This window comes from Calidris pugnax, unplaced genomic scaffold, assembly GCF_001431845.1.
Source record: "Calidris pugnax isolate Ruff unplaced genomic scaffold, ASM143184v1 scaffold10, whole genome shotgun sequence".
In the NCBI taxonomy this organism is placed as follows: domain Eukaryota; kingdom Metazoa; phylum Chordata; class Aves; order Charadriiformes; family Scolopacidae; genus Calidris; species Calidris pugnax.
In genome coordinates, this window is record NW_015090795.1 from 248826 (window position 1) to 268175 (window position 19350).

Here is a 19350-nt window from a genome sequence, read left to right on the forward strand (position 1 = left end):
TTCTTTATTTTTTTCTCAGCAGCCCTCATCCCTCCTGTTGGTCGGGTGGGCAAGCTCAGGCTGGGGCTTTGCCATGGGACCATCTCCTGGTGCATGGCTGTGCCCCAGGGGTGAGCGGGGGGTGCTGTGGCCAAAGCAGGTCTGAGGCTCGGGTGATGGGCACCTGCCTGTGCTGGGGCTCGTATGTGGGTCCACCCTGAGCTCAGCACACAGGGGGCCTGGCTTGGCCAGGCTGCAGCCATCAGGCTGATGGAGAGGGCAGCAACCTGGGTGCATGTGGACATCTCTCCAGGGGGCCAACAGCCAACTTGGGGGTCTCTGTGGACACTCTGACTCTGGGATTTCCTCTCCCCTGCCCACAGGGGCTGATGTGCTGAGCTGGGTGGACACAGGCTGCCCTGGGGCTGCCGTTGGCCCTGGCACGCTCTGCATCTCCTTTACTTGCGCACTTTGTTCTGCTCCTCCTGTGTCTGCTCCGTGAAAACCCTCCCAGCTGCTGGGTGTTTTCTGCCATCACCTCTGAATGGCCAGCGGCAGGAGCTGCAGGTGTGTGGTGGCAGATGGAGCTGATGAAATTCTGTCTCTGCCGGGCGTTCTCAGGGTGCAGAGCAAACCCTGCTGCTCTCGCTCCCTGGGGGAGGTGAGTCTGGAGCTGGAACGGGATCTCGCTCCCGCTCCCGGCCGGGGAATGCCTCCTGCAGCATCTCTGGGCTTTGTTCGGGGCATTTCTCGCTCAGTGTTACGGTGTCACGCTCTCAAAAGTGTCTCGATAAACGCTGTGCTGGGCAGCAGGTGAGGCTGGAGGGAGATGGAGGGAACAGCTCTGGCCACTTGCCCCCGTCTCCTCGGCTCCAGGGAGAGGAGCTGGCCCGGACCCCTCCCGCTCCCGGGGCCGGCAGCTCTGTCCTGCCTGTGTCTCTGCTTTGGGGTGCAGGGACACCTTGCAGACCCCCCGGCCGGGAGCCTCTCTGGGTGCCTTCAGGCCTTGTCCCAACACCGTGCGGGTGGGAGCAGAGCCCGCCGGCACAGCGGAGACACCGAGGGGCAGGGAGCGTGTGTGTGTGTGTGTGTGTGTGTGTGTGTGTTGAGATACAGGGTTCTCCTTCCTTTGCTCCTTGCTCCTTCCTGCCGCGCTGCTGTGACAGACTCCTTCCAGGCAGGCTCAGCAGCAGCAGCTGAACAGACATGAGATGCCAGTTTTGGAGCCTTTCAGAAAACAGTTCCTCCCTTTCTATTCTGTTTGGGTTTTTTAGCTGGTACCTGGTGCAATTTGGAGACGTACCGGTTTCGACCGTGGCGTTCCAGCTCTGTCTCCGCTCTGCCGAGATGACCCGTGTTGGCCAATGCTGGGCAGAGCTCAGTTGCCCGGGGAGGGGTGGTCCCGCTGCCGCTGCCAGCCTGGCCAGGCTGGGGTCCGTGGGCAGGAGATGGGGGGTTCCCTGTGGGACCCCCCTGGGCAGGCAGAGCCCTGGGCCCACAGCAGCCATGGTGTGTGTGCCTCCCTCCCGCCCGCGGTGCCGGTGCGGAGGGGGGCAGGGAGGGAGCTCCTGTGGCTCAGCCCACGCAGAGGTATTTTTGTGCCGGAGGAAGGAGTGGGCTCCGTTGCCGCCGCGTTCCTGGAGTGCTGGCAGTGCTGGCAAACACAGCCCGGCTCGGGGGGATGGCTTCCACGGGGTCTGTCTGCCCCGCGTCTGGCGGCGCCGGAGGGATGCTGGGCTCCCTGCCATGGCTGGGCACAGGGGCTGTCCCCGCGGGGGTGGGCACGCTGCACCCCGTCCCCATGGGAAGCACCCCCACCTCCTTGGGTGCAGGTCCCTCTGCTCCCGCTGTGAGAGGAGGGGGACGGGTGGGCTGGGGGTCCCGGGGACAGCGTGGCTGGTGATCTGTGGTGGTCTATGAAAGAGCAGGTCATTTAATATTGGGATTAAATATAAACCAAGGAGTGACCTTTCAGGACTGACGGCTGTTGAATATGCTAATAGGCTTCCGATGTGTTTTAAGGAAGAAGGGGGGGTGGTTGAGAGAGGGAAGGTGTGATCTGCTCGGAGTCGGGGGGGGACAGGGAAATGCTGGGTGGGTTTGCAGAGGGGCTGCCCCAGAGGATGGAACAGGGAATCCCCGAGGTGGTGGGGCTGGGGCCTGGGACAGCTTGCTCTGGAGACTCAGGTCTTCAGGAGGCTTCTTCCAGGGCAGCACAGGTCCTGCTCGGGCAGGGGGCTCAGCGGGGGCTCTGAGGCCATTTCCTGCCATTCTGTCATTCTGTGATAAGAAGAAGTGCTTCCCTCCCAGCAGAACTCTTCTAACTGTGGAAGGAAACCAACTGCACTGGGGGACTCTCGCTCCTCCGTTCAAAGCCCATTGCATTTGCCTTTCCTGCTTTTAAGTAGCTGTTTTGCCCAGCGTACAAAATGAGGAGCGAGTCAGTGGATGGAACCTCTTGTCCCTCTGTGCCACCTACGAAGTTTCCTTGAACCGGATCTAGGGGAAACGAGCCTTAAATCCCACTGGGGATCCCCCTTGAAGGAAGGTATGGAGAGGGGGAGCTCAGCTGCTCCGAGAACGGTGGTTTCTCAGAAGAGAAATGCACACCAGTGGGCTCTTATGGAGCGGTGAAAGAGACCCCTCTGCCCAGTGGTCCCCTCCCTGAGCGTGCCCCACCCTTTGCTTCAAAGGGCTGTCCTTTGCTGTGTTCTGCTGTTCCAGCTCCAACGTGTCACCTTGGGCTGGTCTGGGAGGTGCTCACCGTGGCTACGGGAGTAGGACCAGGCTGGGACGTGTCTGTGCCGTCGGGGAGGGACTCGCTGCCACTTCAGCCGTTCTCCCCTCTTGGTCCTGATGTCAATAACAACCGCGGAGCAAAATTAAGTGTCCTTAATAGACTCTTGTGGGGATCTTATCAAAAGGCATTTGCAATTCTTCAGGCATTTGCCTTCTGCTTTATATAAAGTGCGTTTGTGGCATGAAACAATGGTCAGTGACTGTCACTTACGATAAAACACTTATTACCATTCATAGCAGCGCTGGCCGCGCCGGAGCCGAGTGCCTGGAGACAGCGGTGAATGCCGAGAGGGTGCTCAATCATGAGGGTTTTCGCTCGCTCAACAGATTTCACAATGAAGTTGCCCAGGATTTCTGTTTTCACAAGCTGCCTTCCTCCCTCCCCTCAGAAGAAGAAGAATCCCCAGCGTCTCGCTGTCTCTCCAGCCTGCGGGAAGCGCATCGTCCCCGGCAGAGCCCTTGCCCTGGGTGGGCACCCCGGGGTCTGAGCAGGATCTGAGCTGCCGGTGCCGCCTGCCTGCCTGGCACACGCAGCCCGGGGGGCGGCAAGGGGGGTCTTTCTAAAAACCCAGATCCTTTGGCTTTGTGATTCCTTAAGAATAAATAAATAGAAAAAATCGATGTCGTTTAACTAAAAGAGAGTTGAACAGAGCTGATGGGAGGTTTGTAGAGGATTGTGTGCTGGCAATGTTTTTTATGTGGAGGAGCTAGGGATGGAGTAAGAAGGGTTTTTCTTCTGGTAGATTCCATCCTTGCACAGTGAAATAGTAAAATCCCGTCCACCTCTGACTCAGACAAACACATTCCAGTTTCCAAGCATGTACGGATGCTTTAAAGGAGGAAAAAAAAAAAAAAGGAGTAGGGGAATCTGCAACACCATATTAGTATGATTTTACATGAAAGCTTCGCTGTCTTTCCTCCCCTGGGGTGTGGGTGGGCCTGGTTTGCCTGTGCTGAGCCGCTGGATGCCGTGGGGCACTGAGGGACCCCCCATGGCCCGGCGGTGTCCCACAGAGGGGTGGGAGGGAGGAGGGGTGTCCCAGTGCCACCCCCACTGCCCGAGCGGTGCGGGGTGTCTCGCTGGGCATCGCAGTGGGGGTCCCCGCCGTGGTGGGCAACCCCAGGCTGGGGCTTTCGGGAGTCGTGGGGCTCCCTTTGCTGAGGGAGGAGGTGACGGGGGGAGCGTCCACCCGCCCACCCACCAACCCCCCTCCTGCTGCTGCTGCTGCTGCTGCTCCTCTGAAGCCGAGGGCTGCCTGGACCCACAACCACCTGCAGACCAAGGACCAGGTTCCTCACTCTGTCCCTTCTCGCTAATAACTGCCATTAAACAGGCCACAGCTCACGCTGCTGCCGTCTGTATCCAGCCTCTTTCCCTTCTCCCCCAGCTGCAGCCCTCTGTCTGAAGCAATAAATATATTTAAGAAATAATAGAGTAAGCGGGAGGAACTGGTGTTTCTTTCTGCTTCTCCAGATTATCTCTATGGTGAATGTAACTGTTTGATGTGAGAAAAGAAGTTGTCATCTTTAACGGCCCTCTTTTTCATGTCACCTTTTCTTTTTTTTTTTTTTTCTCCCCAAAAGGTTGTTTAGTTTTTCCAATTTGGTACATTTTCCTCTGCTTTAAATTTATCTTAGCATTATTCATCTTTACAGCCTATTCAGAATCAATGAGGCAGTGAAAAAGGGAGATTTAAATGAGAAGCGGTTAGTGTATTTTAGCAAGGGTACTTGGAGCCTCCCCCCGACAGTGGGCTCAGTTATTTCACAAGTGGGATAACTGGCTCATTTGTATATATGTATTTTTTTTAAAGGACCTGCTTTTTCTGGTCCCTTTGCTGGCTGGAACCTCTTCAATTCTCTTAGGTTTCCCACTGTAGTTCTCACTGATGCCAAACTCATCGCAGACACACTTTTCCCATCAAAATGTGTTAAGAAAATAGATCACCACTGGAGTGCCTTTTGATGTGTGGGCTTTGGCCTCCGGTGTCTTCACTGAGCTCAAGTGAGCTGGTCCCCTGCACCTCTCCAGCGACAGGAGACTCCAGCTTGGCGGTGATGGTGATGGAGGGGAGAGAGGAAGGCTGGGGTCCTGCACGGGCCCCTGTTCCCTGCTGTGTCCCAGCCCCAGGGGTCCCTGCTGTGCCACCAGGCACCCGGCCCCGGGATGAGGGGACCCTGCCATGGGTGGCTCCCCCCCGGCTGTGACAGTCCCCAGGGACACTGGCTGGTCCGAGACCTCGCGTGGGGCCAACGAGAGGTTATTCTGGGATGGAAACAACCCTGATGGGTTGCTTTGATATTTTACTCTTAATTCTGCTCAGAAACTTTCACCTGTTTATTACAAAATATCTGTTTATTATATATTTGTACATTTTGTATATTACCAAATATCTGTTTATTACACTAATTTTGTTGTAAAATACTGAAAGCGCTGCTGAAAACAGTCCCTGGCTGTTTACGAGTAAACTTGGACTAAAAATGTTTTCTGACCTTGGAGGGCTGAAAAAAAACAGAGGCAGGCGAATGCATCCATGTGATGTTTGAGAAAGTCATATAGCCAAGCTGGAATGAAAAGTAGTTTAGTCATCCCTTTGGAGTTATTTTGAACAAGAAAATACATACTGAATATCAAATTTGCATCCAGTGGCTTTGATATCGATGGTACGAGACTGCATGAATTTCTTAAAAGACAGAATTTAAATTTCTAGCCTTCGCCTGGGTTTGGGGGCAGCCCAGGGCCGCAGCCGGGGAGGGCTCCTCCGGGCAGCGCTGACGGCTTTGCTGGGGATCACAGAATCACGGGATGATGTGGGGTGGGAAGGGACCTCTGGAGACCATCCAGTCCAACCCCCTGCCAGAGCAGGTCCACCCAGAGCAGGTCCCACAGGAACGTGTCCAGGTGGGTTTGAATGTCTCCAGAGAAGGAGACTCCACCACCTCCCTGGGCAGTCTCTGCCAGGGCTCTGCCACCCTCACAGCAAAGAAGTTCCTCCTCATATTTAGATGTGTCCATATTTAGAGTTTGTGCCCATTTCCTCTTGTCCTGTCACTGGGCACCACTGAAAAAAGCCTGGCCCCATCCTCCTGACACCCACCCTGTAGGTATTTATAGGCGTATATACAGTATTTATAGGTGTATATATGGTATTTATAGGATGCAACAAGCTGGTTGGCACAGAGTGTGTGCTTTGAAATGCTGCTGCCAAAGGAGCTGGGCCAAAACTGTGCGTACGTTGCATTTAAATGATTTCTGAATCAAAGAAAACTCTTTATTAGCCCAACAATTAGCTGAGGTGTAAGATCTGTTACTGCTGCTGCCTGATCTCCTGTCACACACCTGATGACAGCCGGCTGGTGGGTCTGAACACTGTACGGCCGCTGGGCACCTGTTGACTGAGTTTGTTGCGGCTGTAGTTTAACTTGCTTTCTGTTAATTACTTGCTAGGGCTAACGAGGAGCTCTGCTGGTCGATGTGACCCCGTGGTTAATGGCAGAGGGATGCGGGGGGCAGGGGCACAGGAGGGGTCCCGGGGGGGCAGAGCCCGGCGCTGGGGAGCTCCCCCCTGCAGAAACACCAGGGAATTCACCTAGAGAGGTTTCAGCTGTATTTGTAATTAATTTTTAAATAACGGTTAGATAATTTGGAATGTAAGTGTTAGTGCTGTCGTAACTGGACTAATAATAACTGCTTCTCATGTTTTGATTAGGCTGGTAGAACGTTAATTAGACTAGCAATAAATTCCGGCACCTTGGATGTGCGCTCCCTTTTGCCCGTAACAGGATTTTGAGTATAACAAATGAAGTGTATATATTTTTATGGCAAGCCATAACACTTCCTCTGAGGTATCTTAGGTTTCACTAGGTGATTCCAGCTAATTGTCCTTGAATTCATTATAGAGAAAAGTCTCTGCTGTTACTTGAACTGACTGAGAATGTTAAGCAGGGAAAGTGACCATTCCAGGCAATAACCTCCCAGAAATTCCTATTGTGGAGTCCTGGGTTTAATCCCTTGGCGTTCCCCCTTTGATTCTGCTAATGTCAGGCCCTAATTATCATTGCTGTGTCACCTGCCGGGAGCGGGGCTTGTCTTCTGAACGGCTCTGGGAAGGGAAGTCACTGCCGTGTCCTCTCTGCCAGGGTGATGGCTTGGGCTGGTGCGGGCGGTGGGCGGTGGGACGGGGGCACGGGGCAGCCCCTCGGGGGGCAGCCACCCCCCCCCCAGCATCTCCGCTCCTGAGTTACCCCCCCTCACTGGGATTGTTTTGCAAAGGTGTGGAAGCGATGGCTTAGTGTGTGTATACACGCCTGGAGTACACAAACAGGGAAAGAGATTTGCAGGGGTCAGTGTGGCAGCCCTACTGGGGCATAGCGCTTTGAAATGGCTTTTTTTTTTTTTTCTTCTTGTCGGCATTTCAGTGAAGAGAGGGTAGAAAATACAGCATATTTTAAGGGTATGAATAATCATTCTCACTATCTGATTTATGTTAACTTATGTAAACTATGAGCTTAGGCAAGTCATCCCGCCATCTGAGGGTTTTCTTTTGCCCTGGTTTTGTTGCGGCTTTTTTGATGGGAAAACAGATGCGGAGCAGAGCACCCGTCAGGAACAGCCACACTCACAGAACTGGTGTTTTGCAAATCCTTAAAAACTTTCCACATATAATGATGTAAAACCTGAGATCAGGCTGTACCAAACTGTTTGGCACGTGGCTCTGTGGGGCTCAGACCTGTCAGGAGATGGCACAGCCAGTCGGACGCAGTGGGGTCTGGAAAGGGCAGAGTTCTGGTCCTGAGCAACCAGAGAATCAATCAATTTAGGGTGCAGCCCATGGGAACTGCCCCTCGGCCCCGCTCTGAGGGGGTAAAATACTCAGACAGGGGGTAAAATGAAAAGGGAAGAAAACGCAGCTCTGGCTGTGCCAGGACTGTGCTTCAGCGTTAGTGTGGGGATCTTTCTGGTGCCACTGGAAGAAGCAGCTGGTGCCTGGGAGGGTCTCACTCCAGGAATGAACTTCAACTTCAGGTGCCTTGATGGGAGGGCGTTTGGTACGCTCAGTCCAGAGTAACCTTGGAACAATTGTGACTTTAACATTCCTGTAACTGAAGGCAAGGCTCAATTTCTTTGTTCTTCAGATTAATAGAAAGAGATAGCATGCCAGACTGCCCATTTGAAAAAAAAAAAAAAAAAAGGAAAGAAAAGAAAATCGCCTGTGCCTAATGCAGTGCCCTCTGAGCTCGGTTTATCTGTACCCAGGAATTTGATCTCCAACTGGTACTTAAATGAGGCACCCTCCCCAGTGAATGCATTTTCGGAGAAAGTCTGGTGTTGGATGCCTTTTTATGTAAACATTTCAGCAGAGGGGACCCCAGAGCGCTGGTCTGAAGCTGCAGCTTGCATTTAAAGTGTATATACAGAACAGCATTCTCCTTTCTCTCTTTCTTAGAAAAGCCTCCAGATGAAACTATTACCATAATGGCACAGCACCTCAGCTGTGCTCCACAGACACACGAACCAGAGTGTTTCTTAAGAATTAGCTCATTTCTTGGGATGTTGGCTCAGTGTACTGCGTGGGCAGGGAAGGAAACCTCTGCGGAGCCTGGTCCCTGCCCTTGTGAGGCAGGGGCAGCTGGCCCAGCTGCAGGGTGATCAGGGTGACCCTCCCAGGGTGATGGGGAAGGTGGCTGCATCTCACCTGCCCATAAACATCCCCTCAGTGACCACTCCAGCTCTGCCCCATGGCCTCTGTCTCTGCCTGGGACCTGTCTCACTGCTCTGGCCCTACCAACAGCTCCTCCAGACAGGTGATGGTGAGATACCAGCTGCTAGGGACCACTGCAGGGACAGGGATGTGGTGCAGTAACACCAAAACCATGCTCTTGCACAATCAGGGTGGTGCAACAGACCTCCAAGCTCCTTCATACCACAAGTTCATTGCTCCTGGGGCACCCTCCTGCCCTGGGCTCAGCAGAGCAGCACTGATGCCTTGTGAGAGCATCCTCCCTGGGGAGCACATCCTCCAGAAGTACCAGCCTCAGCCAGAACCACTCTCAGATATGCAGAGGACAGAATTTCAGGACCCAATAAATGCCCTCTCAACCACTAAGGGGAGGCAGGTGGGGACCAGGCTGCTCACAGGTGAGCTAAACCAGCAATTACCAGCCACAAGGACCTTCTATAAAGCTGTGTCCAGCTGCTTTTCCCTCTTTTCTCCCTCACTTTCTTGTGTTCCTGTGTAAGGTAAGTGAAGCAATAGCAGTGAGGTTTGCTTATCCCAAAAATAATGCCTTATGCTTGTGTAGGAATTTATAAGTGCCTGCTTGCTCTCCAGCTGTATGAAAGCTGACCTCTGAGGCTGGAGAGGGCATGGCTGCTGGGAGGGATCAGGGCATTTGTGAAACAAATCCTTTGGTGAGCTGCCAGGCTGCAAGCTCAGCGTATGTGGAAATAAATAAATACTCTGAGCTCAGCAAGGCAAGGCTGGCTCGGTGTGTGCGGGTGGGAGGTGTATGTGGGCAGGGAGGCAGGTCTCAATGCATTTTTGTGTGGTATCTACTGTCGATGACCAGAAGAGGTAGGGTCTACTGAAACCTACCTCTAGGTCAGTTAGTGCATCTACTTCTGTATGAGCAGAGATTTGCTTCTTCTCTAAGTGCAGGTCACTTGCACCCGTAGACATAAGAAGGGAATTGTCAGGGGCTCGTTCTCTGGCAGTGCCAGGTTTCTGTCCTACAGGCTTGAGCATCCTCAGCTCTCTTCTAGTATTTCACTATTTCTACCACTTTTTGGTTGAATTCTTGACCTTGGAGGACCTGTTGGTTCCCTATGTTGGTGGGTGGGATTCCCTCTGGGGTGAGTGGTCCCATGGTGATTCTGTGTGCTGTGCCAGTGCTCCTGGTGTCAGTGTGGCACCCTGTGTGAGGGACTGGCTCAGGACCTCCCTGGCCACCCTTGGGTGCTCCTGGGCACTCCTGCACTGCTGGTCAGGCAGGGAGATGCCCCATCCCTTGGTGAGGAGCAGCTGCCTTCACAAGGGTAAAATTTGCACGGGAGCTTTCTGGCTCCTGGGCTGATTATTTCCAGCTCCACCAGGCTTTTTGAGCCTAGTAACCAGCAAAGGTGGTTGGAGTTTCAGCCTCCTCAAAGGCAACTGTCTCTGCTGAAGTAAAACTGAGCCAGGGAGCTCAGAGAGCTCCAGCTCCTGTAGAGAGGAGGTGGCTTTGCAATGAAGCTTGGCAGCGTCTGCCTTTGGGGAACAGGTTCCTTTGGAAAGAGGCATCTCTGTTGCTGCTGGGGGCTGGGTGCCTCCTGCTGCTGAGAGACACAGCGAGGGCTGGCTCCTGCCACAGCACGTCACGGGCAGAACTGGGGGTGCTGGGATAAACGCCATCCCACCTTGGCAGTGGAGCCCAGCGTGCAGAGCCCAGCGCTCAGCCCAAGAGCTGTGCCTTCATCCCCTGGGCTGGGGAGGTGGTCCTTCCTCCAGCACCACGGGGACTTGGAGGGCTGAAGTGCTGGTGCTGTTTCCAGCTGCAGACCCGTGGGTTGTCCCCACAGCTGACCTGCGGCTCCGTGGCCCGGGTGGCAAAAGGAGTGAGGAAAGGGAGGGAACACCACCCCGTTTCCCTGGTCCTGGGCCTGACGGGCCAGCCTCTCCCTTACTGGGAGATGCTGGAGCATCCCTAGCTCCGTGCTCTAAACCACGTGGATGGGGTCATTTGTGCCAACAGGTTTTGCATACGAGGCTGGTAACTCCTGCGGTGGGGATAATACTCTCCCACTCCAATAAGGAGGCACGCCAGGCTCCAAACCTGTGGTTTAACTAGAACATCTCCTCAAACTAAAGGGAAAAAAGGGTATTTCTTCTGAATTTGAAGACACCAAGTGCTGATCAAATGATACTGGCTCACTTCAGAGGATTTGTTTGATCCTTTTCTAAGTGGCTTAGTCTCCTTTACACTGAATATACAAAATCTTTTCTTATATCCAATTAAGATTTCTTCTAGGTACGGGTAGCACTTCACTCCCTGTTCAAAGGCTCTCCTCTCCCGGCTCGGTGCATGGAGCGAGCGGGCGCTCAAAGCCATGGGGAAGGTGGGAAGTGCCTCACTTGTTTTTCTGGTCAATTTGTCAATTGAACAGAGCATTTCACAGAGGCACAAACACAAAATAATTGGCTGCGCTGCACTTTTCTGCAGGAGTACCTGGAAGCCACCGTGTGGGAGAGACAGCGGGTCTGCTGGGGTGATGCTGTGGGGCAGCTCTGTCCTCCCGGCCCCACGTGGAGACAGGCGGGGGCACCAGCATGGTTTGTCTTCTGGCTGTGCTGGGCTCACCCCTCGCACTGGGTGTGGGGAATGGCCCTGGCAGGATGTCATACGCTGTCCTGTGCCTGTCCCCTCGCCTTCTGCAGGGGTCACCTCTACCGCACTGTCCCCATGGGTCCCACCATTTGGGTGCCACTGAGCAGGGCTGGCCCCATGTCCTCCACTGTGGATGGCCTCTTGATGGCACTGACATGCTAAAAGGACACTTTTCAGAGACATTCTCCTTCTGGGAGCAGTGCCCTGATGTCTGAGTGACAAAAAAACCTGCCTGCACTTTTTTTATGGCTGCTGCAGCCCTGGTGCAGTGGGATTGGGAGCCCAGTCCTCTCCTGCATCCCCAGTCGTTTCTGCTTTGGGGCTGGTCAGTTATATTTTAGCAATGCCTTTGAAGGCGTTCTGTTTGCACAGGTGTCACTGAAGATTAAGTTTAGCATATGAAGTCTAATATTGGGAGCTAGTGCTTCCCCTTTCCCTAGGAAGAAACTTGGCTCAATTGTCAGAGCCTTGGAGAGTTTTGCAGAGCTGGCAGCGAGGAATATAAACATCTTTTAACAGCTCCTTTAATCTAGCAGAAATAAAGTCTAGCAAAAGCCAGTCAGTGAAAGCTAAAACCTGACAAACTTGGAGTAGATGTAAGACCTGGGTCTTGATGACTGACTGTGATTAACCAGGTTAATCACCTGCAGCTCACCCTGGGGTACAGCCATGCCTCTGTCACTTCAGGTCTTTACATCCCAACTGGATGTCTCTCTGGACAGCTGAGAGCTGGTGGGTGGGCTGGCTGCTTCAGAGGAGATGCCTCTCTGAGGCTGAGGGGGACTTGGCTTCTCACCCCCATCAGGGGATATTTCCCCATGGATCATGGTGAGCAGCGAGTGCAGTGTATAGATGGGGGGTGGCTTTCTTTTAGTGGGGTTCAGAGCTGTCGGACTCAATGCCAGTAGAGGAGTCCATGCCTTGACTTTGTACTGTTTCCCTCTTTCCTTGGGTTTAGTGATCAACAGCATTATTATTGACAGTCTCTTTGAAAGATGGCTGAAAGGCAGTAGGACAAACTGCTCATTCATTACTCATTCATGATTGGCAAACTCTCTTGTATGATGAATTAGGCGAGTGGATTAATTGTAGATGCAGTATGTTTGATGGCAAGGGAGAGCTCCCAGAGCTGAATCCCCAGAGTTTAGAAGATGGGGAATCTCGCAGGAAGAATGGTGATGGCAGGCAGTTGGTCCTTCTTCCTCAGAGGACATCACACCCCAATGATTTCAGCACTCTTACGCTAATGAAGTTCCTGTATTCCTCTTTGTAAACTTCTCCAGTCCTGCCTTTAACATCTCAGTGTCAACGTTCCTCTGTCTTCACGGCTGCCCTCTGGCAGGTTGGGTAGTTTTGCGCATTACAAAACTACTGCTACTTTGGTTGTGTGTGGTCACAGTTATTAAGTTTCTATTTATTAAAATTATTTCATAAAGTGCTGTTGAACAAGGTCAGATATTTGAAAGGATTAGTTAATATATAATCTTTCAAGTCAATACTTTAAATACTAGCTAAAATGTCTCATTGTTTTCTATCTGATGTGCTTAGATGGTGAGCAGTTTGGGGTAGGAATGGTCTTTTCCCAGGCACAGTCAGTACCTGGCACAATGTTTTCCTCAATGTCACTGATGGTTCCAGCCCCTGCCGTGTATGCGGGTAATAGCGTCAATGAAAAGTATTCCCTGAAGTAACTAAAAATTGAATACTCCTAAACCAATCTGTGAGATTTATATGAAGTTTTATATGAATTAATATATCCTTAGGAGTAAAATTTCAAAGCTTGAAATTCTCTGCAGAGTGAGTTCAAAGATCCCTAATCCTTCTCCGAGGGGTTTGCTGGCTGCGGTGGGAGGTCTCTGCTGCAGAGGTGGGTGTGCAGGGGGCTCGGGCACTCCGTGTTCCCCATGGCCAGCGCAGACCCCGGGGGTGCTAATGGGGCAGTGGTTTGTGGATAACAAATCGCAGCTGCTTTGGCCATTAGGAAAGGAGAACATCCCAGTGAGAGTGGGGAGGGCAGGATCCGTGGATTTCGGTGCTGGGGGACCTCAGAAGACAACAGCCCGGGTGGTTTGCCCTCTGCCGTGCCCTTCCCAGGATGGGTCTGAGCCCCCATGGCTGGTGGCTGTGGGGACCAGGGGGTGGAAACTGCAGCCAGATCCTGGGAATGGTCCAGTCCATCCCTGGCAGCCAGCAGGGACACAGCATCAGGAGCGTACTGCATGTCACAGCCAGCCACCACCTCTCGCAGTGCTGACCCTCAGCACCAGCCGTGGACCATGTACCTGGCCATGTGTGCTGAAGTAAATCAGTTTTATCAAAGAGTGCCTGCTGAGCATCCCCTCCCCAGCCCCTCTCTCCCACTGTCCAGGCTCTTAGCTCTGCTGAGGCAAGAGGTCTTAAAGCCAGGGCCTCGGTAAAGCTCCTGCCCTGCCAGAGGAGCAGCATGCACTGATTTATTGGCAGGGGTACCACAAGACATCTCTAGAATAATGAGGCCACTGCTATTTTTTCCCACCATGTAGCAATTTGTCCAGGAGCTGCAGGTTTCCCATCACGTTACGCTGATCCCAGCAGCGAAAGGGATCTTCCCTCGGAGGGCGTCGGAGCAGGACTGCAGCTGGCATCCCTGCGGACCAGCAGCCGGGGTGGAGGTGGCACACGCATCCCGCTGGCACTGCTGTATGTTCCCTACTCGGTTTTCGCTCTCCTAGTCCCTTGGGGAAGGTCTCCAGGCAGCTCCTGTCAGTGGAGCCCAACTGCTGCGGTACCTGCTGGTACCTGCTTTATGGGCACAAAATTGAATATAAGAAGTTCCACCTGAACATGAGGAGGAACCTCTTTCCTGTGAGGGTGGCAAGCCCTGAAAGAGGCTGCCCAGGGAGGTGGTGGAGTCTCCATCTTTGGAGATGTTCAAACCACCATTCCTCCCAGTGCTGGGGGATTCAGCTCTGCTGGGCACTGTCTGTGCTGGGCAAGCAGGGAGCTTTGTGTCCTTCACTGTACTGCAGGAGAAGAGAACAAGTTCTGTGAAACATCAGAGCTGACCCTTTTCCCAAATGCAGCTTTTCCTGTGGGAGCTCTTGGGCTGGTGCTACAGTCCCCAGAGGTATCAGTGGGGACTGTTCAAGTTTTAGCAAACCTTTGTTGGGGTGGAGCTCATGTTTTTCAAGGCTGCTGTTGGTGCAATTGCTCTCAGGTATTGCCTCTCAGTGGTGTAGAGGTTAAGTGTACATTAACAACTACTTTTTGGCTCTTGCTGCAGAGGCTCACCTCTCTACGTGTTTTTAGAAGAACTGACTTTTCTGTAACGTGACATTTTGAGCAGGGAAATTACAGCAGCAGCAGACCTCTCATCAGGCTGGCTCTTAAGGCTTACTCTTTCTACTTGAGAAATAATCCAAGTAAGTCTTCACTTACTGTCTTAAACTAAATAGCTGCGAAGCGCCCTCCCAGTTCCCTGTGGGTTGTGTGCAGTCACCCTGAGGGATCCCCATTTGCCATCAGCTCCAGACCCTGCCGTGCTCCCCGTTGGCTCCAGGTCTCCTTGGTTTGCCCTTCGCAGGGATGGTGTGATGGTCCTGGGGATGCTGGGCCTTGCAGGGGGGTCACCTTTATTGATGGCCTTTTATTCGTGGTACCTCCTAATGCAGCTGCCTTTTTTGGTTTTTTTTTTTGTTTGTTTTTTATTAATATTTATTTGAATGAAACAGAAATTTCTTATTGTTTTGGGGATTGAAATCTGCTTTACCTTGTCATCATTTTTGGGCTGTTCATTTTCTACCTCTGAGAAGTCTCCATCTGACTTATCAAGTCAGCTTTCTTCAGAAAGGCAGTGATGATGCTCTGAGTGTCCTTAATCTTGTCTTTTTTTTTATATTTTTATTTTTTTTTCCTCTTTAATCCATGAAATGGGGCATTGCTCCACAAGCCCTGTCTGGCTTTGGGACAGCTGACCTTGCTGAATTCCACCCCCCTGGGCAGGGGTTGCGCCGACAGCGGCTGCTGACGCAGCAGTGAAGCTCAGCAGAACGCACACCACCTTTTCCTCACCACTGCTGTCATTAGCTAATTGCACTCCTCCATCTCCTGGCTTAGCCTGGGCCTGGCTGATCCCTCCCAAGGTCAGTCTTCCCCCACAGTCAGACATTTTCAGGGTCTCCCCCTTCGGTGCGTGGCTCAGGGTGAGGGTCTTGTGGGCTGCGACCCCGCTCTGTCACCCCGAGCTCTGGGGCTCGGACCCCGGCTGGGGCTGTCCCTCCTCCATCCCTCCCAGGGGCTCCCGTCCCCAGCTGCTCCCCCCGCGCCTCCCCTGGGTGACATTTGGGCAGTTTTGCCCTTCGCAGGGATGGGGGAGCAGGCTCATGTGACTTGCAAGTGTGCAAGAAACGTATTTATTGGCCAATAAAGAAGAGGGATGGCAGGTGCTGCGGTGGCCGGGGCTGCTGGACCTTAAGGGCTTCTCAAGTGAAAATATGCTGATGGCTGGGTTTGGGGTCCCTGATGGGGGGGGACAGACAGGCACCCCCAGCTCCTCTGGCCAGGCAGAGGTGTGGGGCTCTGCCCCCTATGCTGGAGTTTCCAGCTGGTTTCGCTTTTACCCCCCCAGCAGAAGATGATGTTCTCCCGTGGACAGCCCTTGGCTGTAGTTCCAGGAACAGGACAGGGCTCCAGTGTCCCCAGATGTGTGGGAGAACCCGCTGGTGCTGTGTTGTCTGTGTCACTGCTGGGGTATTCAAAGGGGTTTAACCTATTCTACCTTCTCCTGCTGAAACGCTCAGCTCTCCACCAGGTATTTTGCCTATCAAATCATTTCTAGCAGCCATAGGGTCTCCTCTGCTTATGGTCCCTGCGATGAGAGCTGCTCATGGCACAAAGCCCACCGTGCTGCCTGGGGAACATCGTGGCACCAGCCGGTCCAGCAGCCTTTGCTGGGGAAGTTTTCCCTGCCACCAGAGTCACAGCGATGGGCACCACGGGACTGACAGCCACAGGGCACCTGACAGACAGCTCCGTGGTTCTATGCCAGCACATGGACTCGTGTGTGGACCACCTCTGGTAGGTCAGTGCCTTCTGCCTTGTGTCACAGAGTATAAAGGGTTTGCTGACTGCCTCAGCCTGGCTGTCACCCTCCTCCTCTGGAGGCAGGAGGTGGCTGTGGAGAGCAGGCAGGATGGCGTGGATGCCATCAGCCCCCCAGCGCAGAGACCCTGGTCCTGTTGGGGGGAGCAGCCCTCCCCGGGGGTCCCTCACTGAGGCTCCTGGCAGAGAGGTCCCCTTTGCTCCTCTACCCCTTAACGCTGGGCTGGGACCTGTTCTTCCCCCGATATCCTTTTGCTGCAGCTTTGAAAGTCATTAACACTCCTTCAGAGAGCAGAGGCTTCTCAAAGCATTTCCCATCTGCTATCACTTACCACATTAATCACAGCCCAAGGAACAAACTAGTTTTGACTTGAGGTTTCCTGAGTAACTGAATTTCTTCATTTCAGATGCTATTATTGATAAGTCTGAAGTTTTGCAAGGTACCTTATGTTCATGTCATTGCTTGAATGGAAGAAAGAAAATAAAAATAGTCCAAAACCCTCAAATCTGAAAACCAAACTTGGGCTTTTCTGATTTTTCACTGAGGCTTGGGAAAACACGATGTCTACTTTTTTGACAGTGTTACAATTTAGACTTTCATGACCCAAACTGAAAAACATACCTCTGGCAATATTTTAATATTGATAGGCAAAATTATGATTCATCAACATCAAACTGTTTAATTCATTAGCCAATAACTTCTATGCAATGTGGGAATACATTTAAAAGAGAATGAGATGAGACCAAGTATTAATTATGCAGTCATTGCACAAATTAATAATTTTAATGTCACAAAGAGCTTCCTATGTATTAACACTTTAAAACCTGTTTCCTGCCCTTACATGGGCCTCAAAAAACCTGAAAAGTATTTTTAAATCAACTTTTTTAAAGAAATGGTAGGCAGAACTAGGTATGAAAGACTGTCATCAGAAAACCATGTTTTTCTTGCAGGTGAAGTTTTTAAGTTTTCTGATTTCCATATGTGTGTGTGATTCTCATACACAATTACCAGTATGAATTATAACTAATAGTTTTGTGCCATATAATGTTTTTACTGGTTTTTGTAATATTTGCCTTGGCCACATGAAGATATTAGTGCTTGTGTGTCTTTATCCTCACAGAAACGCTGCCATATGATGCAGACAGCCCGGGGCATGTGGGATGTGAAGAGAGAGTGGGATGCAGCCAGTTACGAGGGCTGAGACACTCCAGGTAGGAAATGTGCAAATCGGAGTGGTTTGGGTTGGAAGGGACCTTAAAGCCCACCCAGTGACAGCCCCTGCCCTGGGCAGGGACACCTCCCACCAGCCCAGGTTGCTCAGAGCCCTGTCCAGCCTGGCTGTGACTGTTCCCAGGGATGGGGCATCAATCCGTTCCTGCCCTTTGTGCTGAGCCCCTGGTGGGTGTTACTCTACTCACCACCTTTGGCTGGGGTCACTTGGGGCGAAGGTCCTGGACGCCTCCATCACCACGTGTTTTTCAGCAGGTCCCTGCTGCCCCTGGTCTGTGGTTCTCAGTGCGATGTGGGGAGCACCCTCAGCCTGAACGTGCAGCTGGGATTATCTGGAGAGCAGCCCCCAGCCCTGCTGTCCAGGACACCAAAGCAAAGGTCTGTCTTCCCGGGAAGGAGCCACATGTTGCAAAACATCTTGGAATGATGGGGAAATGCTGCCTGTCCCCGAGACAGAAACTGTATTTTCATCTTTGCCATGTTGCTGATGTTTAATTTTTAATTGCTCTGCAATGTGGCAATCTCCATAACAAAGCATGAAAAATCAAAATTTGCCCTGAAGATATGAAAGCTGCTGGATGTTCTCAGAGCCATAGCTTGAGTTGAAAGCCAGAATGAGCTGTCTGAGAGCTTCAACCATTTCCTATGGTGCAACAAGCATGTAATTAGGCTGGAGTACCCCAGTGGCACAGAAGCTTTTGAGAGCAAAACACTCCATCAGGCTGGAAGGGACCCTGTCAGAAGCCCTCACCCCGCCCCAGAGCTGCGAGAAGCCAGCCCCAAAAGGTAGATGAACCCCTCACTGCACGCCATCCCATTATGAAGCTACAGAGACAAACCCAAGCCTAGTAGTTTTAAGACCAGAGATCTCGGATTCCATCCCGCCTTGTCTATAACATATTGGTTTAGGTGAGATTTAAATTGGATCCAAATGTTACACACAGTTGGCTGGAGCAATTTCTTCAAGACTGTTTTCCTAAATTAGGGATGATAGTGGTAATGCTCCTACTTCTTGGCTGTTGCCTGCAACTGGCTGAGATTTCATCTGCTGACAACCATGTTTCTGGAAACTCACAATCTGCTTTTACAGCGACTTCACATAGTATGTGAAAACACTTTTTAACAGCGTTGCACTCTTGAGCTTTGCTATTTCCATGGTATAATTGATTTTGCATATTAAATGATCATGTTTCTGCTCCTTGACAGAGAGGTGCACGTTTATTAAACAGATTCTTTTTTCCTCAGATAATCTTTTCAGTGAGTTTTCCATTTTTGAATCTATAATGCAAGGACGAGAGGAGAGCTTTCCCTGCAAACGCCTGCGGATGCGGGCAGGGATGCCCGGAGGGTGCCTCCAGCCCCTAGAATATTCCAGCTCCATTTGCTGTTTTGCATACTTCTGTGTTTTTCCTACAACTATGCTTTTGTAAATGCATTCCCCGAATGTTTCCAGTAAAGGAGTGGAAATGTTTACAAATGCCAGAAAATCTAATAATTTGTTTTTAAATACATGAAGGCTCCTCATTTGTGTTATCAAAGATGTTGATTTGTTCAGTTTAAGCCGTATCATTATCCCCATGCAGACGTGGTGGTAAAACCCTACTTGGCTCTAAGGAGAATGTCTATTGTGTGCCTGTGGATGCTTTCCAGCCGTTCCCTGCCCACCCTGGGTCTGTGCTTGGGATCGCCCCGGCCCACGCTGAGGATCACCAGAGCAGCCCGAAGGGAGGGAGGGAGGGATGGCAGGGGCAGAGCCGTGGGGCAGAGCCCTCCTGTCCCCCGGCAGTGGCTGCAGCCAGGAGAGGTTTTTGCTGCAACAACCCAGCAGAGCAATCTCATATTTTTTGCTTGGAATGGATAAAACCAAATCAGCTCATGTCTGTAGCTTGTTAGCACCG